Source organism: Myotis brandtii, unplaced genomic scaffold, assembly GCF_000412655.1.
Source record: "Myotis brandtii unplaced genomic scaffold, ASM41265v1 scaffold658, whole genome shotgun sequence".
NCBI classification, from domain to species: Eukaryota; Metazoa; Chordata; class Mammalia; order Chiroptera; family Vespertilionidae; genus Myotis; species Myotis brandtii.
In genome coordinates, this window is record NW_005370558.1 from 1,807,893 (window position 1) to 1,811,020 (window position 3,128).

At 51.4% G+C, this 3,128-nt stretch overlaps 1 protein-coding gene across 1 annotated transcript in view; it reads left to right on the forward strand.

Annotated features, from left to right (window-relative positions):
- The window catches only part of LOC102256959 (chromosome unknown open reading frame, human C9orf91), a 24,127-nt gene that overhangs the window by 732 nt on the left and 20,267 nt on the right, over window positions 1-3,128 (forward strand). The window lies entirely within an intron of this gene.

Here is a 3,128-nt window from a genome sequence, read left to right on the forward strand (position 1 = left end):
GCACTGGGGCCCCTTCCCCCGCGTCCTGGGCGTGGGAGCTGCTCTCGGGCGGATCCCGGGAACCGGTGGCCCTCGGGGCTGATTTCTGGGGTGAGGGAGACCCCGAGACAGCAGACCCAGAGCAGGACTTGAGGGCAGGGACTGGGGCCAGACACAGCTGCCCAAGGCCAGGGCCAGGCCAGGGGGTCGTCCCCAGCATTCGCTGAATGGGCCCGGTTCCGTGTTGGCCCCGGCCCCGATTGGCTCCCTGACCTTGGATAGTTCACTTTCATTTTTGGGTCTTAATTTTCTCATCTGTAAAGTGGAGAACTTGGGCCCATTGTTTCTCAAGGCTTTGTCATCTCAAAACGTCTGGGACAGGTCCTCTGGGGGTTTCTTGGGACTTTGCAGTTTAACCAAAACAAAACCTGACTAGTAAAACCTGGCATCTTTCTTTCTCTCCGAACCCCCCCACTTCTCCCGCTCCCCCCCAAATCTCAGTGAGGCATCTGGTTCCTGGGGAGGCTGGGCACTCAGTGTTTGCAGAAATGGAGACCTTTGTTCAGCAGGACTTAGGTCATCTGCCTTTGCAGGGACTTGCCACCTCGCTAAAAAAGATGGATAACTGGGAGTTCTGGTTACATGCAGAGTCAGCAAAGGCAACTAAGGAAACTTGGAGAAGCTGGGTGGGGGATGGATGGCCAGTTATTTGCAGGAGCCCCAGAACTCTGCTCACCCCCGGTTCCCCCTCCACCCCATGCTTGTCTCTTCCTCCCATGTTCCCCATGGGACTGGTGCAGCCCTGGGCAGGGTCCTGAGCTCAGCGCACTCTGGTAGGTAAAGGGTCAATGTCCGCCCGTGACCAGTCTTGCCAGCACCCCTCCTGTCCTCTGCACCTGATCTGTACCTCTCCCCTTCTTGGCAGTACCTCCCTCACCTCCACCTTTGCCGAGCCTTCCCACGGCCTCGAGGTGCTGCTGCCCACTCCCGCTGACTGCTTTGTGTGGTCATAGACTTTCTTCTTTCTCTTTCTCTGAGTTTGTCTTTTCCCTCAGATGGTGATCCCCCGTTGGGAGAGAAGAAGAGGGACTTACAAGGTTATTTCTGGTTTTATAGTGGAGAAAGCACAAAGCACTGTGCCTGGCACTATTTATTAGGGAATGTCTCTGGAGTAAAAATAACAGCTATCATCCTTCAGTGATTCCTCTTTGCCTAGCCCTGCTTTGAGTGATTTACTTGGAGGGACTCTTTAAGCTTAAGCAACTGAGTTACTATTATTATCTCCATTTGCATGCAAAGAGGGGGCAGAGAGAAGTTAAGTAACTTGCTCAAGGGCACACAGGTGGGAAGTGGTGGCACAACTGGTTACTTTTAGCCTTTGCGCTAAATAGCCTTCAGTGGGAAATGGATGACTATGCTTTCCTGGTGGGCCTAGGAGGTGAGCAGGTGAGGCAGGAAAGGGCTTCAGCGGCACCGGTTACTTTTAGCTTTTGCGCTAAATAGCCTTCAGTGGGAAATGGATCTAAGGACTATGCTTTCCTGGTGGCCCTAGGAGGTGAGCAGGTGAGGCAGGAAAGGGCTTCAGGGATTGCCAAGTGCAGGGCGGACATCCTTGGGTTGTTAATTGCTTTCATGTCTCTTGGGGGTACAAGGTAAGAGGAAGGAAGTAAGGGGTGATAGGACTGACTGGTAAATGCTCAACAATGTTTGGGAGTACCTGCTGTGGGCCAGGTGAGGGGTGATGGTCCCTGCCCTCCCAGAGTGCGGCATCTCAGGTGCAGGCTGGAATTTGTTGCTAGATCACACCTTGCAGACCTCCTCGACCCACTCCTTTCTTTCTTTTTTTTTTAAAGGTGGTGTAAGGAGCAGGCTCAGAGATACCCAGACCTGGGTCCTGAGGCTCAGGGGCATGGGAGTTATGGACTTGAACTCTGGAGCCAGATGGCCTGGGCTCACCTGCCGGCTCCACAGCTTCTGGCTGGGGCAGGTCTCTGGGCAGGTCTCTTCACATCTTTGACCCTCAATTTTCTCTCCTGTGAAAAACCTTTGAGGAAAGGGGCCTGATTGGTGCAGGGTATTGGATGTTACGCTTGCATTTCTTTCTGTTCTCCCCACAGCAGTTACGCCAGGTAGGCCTCCATGAGCCCGTTTCACAGATGAGGACGGCTCAGGGAGTTAGTTAAGTACCTTGACAGTGAACATCACAGAGCATGCGAGTGGCTGAGTGGGGCTTCTCGTCCATGCCCTTTGGCACGGAAGCCCTCCTCTTTTCCCAATAGTTTATTGCCCTCTTGCCTCGGAGCCTGATGCAGGGCAGTTGAGGCTCATTTTTGCATATTCTTGGTCCGTGGAAGGGGCTCCCGTGTGGTCTTTCGAAGCTTAAAGTCAGGGCTGGCTCAGGTGCATGCAGTCTGCTCAGTCACACAGGGCCCCCACTGAGTAAGGCCCCCACTTGGCTGAAGGCTCTGCTGTCACTATCTTGAAATTCTTCATCATTTTTTAACAAGGGGCCCACATTTCTATTTTGCACTGGGCTCCACAAATTATGCATCTGGTCCTTTTTTTTTTTTCTTTCTTTTTAAAAAAAATATATTTTATTGATTTTTTACAGAGAGGGGTTGTGGGTTGGCTCAGCGAGATAGACCACCGACTCAGAATTTAAATTTAAGAGCCTTTATTAAGCTAGCCAGCTGACCACAGCCCGCACCTTCCCCCTCTGGGAAGGTTTGCAGCATGTGGCCCCGACCAAGGGTGCAGCAAGATCTTTTATTGCCAACTACACAGTGTTAGAAGAAAAAGAAAAAACTAACTACAAAGCAGTTCATTAGCCGTTCCTGGTACTGAAGAGAGAGAAAGTTTACATAAAATTTATGAGTAGGGTCATACCTGTCTGGGTTCAATCATAACACATTGCTTTTCTAGCGAGATAATTAGCAATTTTTCTCTCCCATGGTCCCTGCCCTTGACACAATCGTTAACCTTTTCCAGGCCGCAGTCTCTCCCCCCAACACATTCAGTAAGTTTCTCATGTTTCATTTCCTCCCCCTAGCACATTCCCTACTGGTCTTATGCCCGAATCAAATCTTTGATTCAGCACCCTCCTCTACAATATGAAATTGAGGAGGCATTTGGCAATGTAGGGGTCGAGC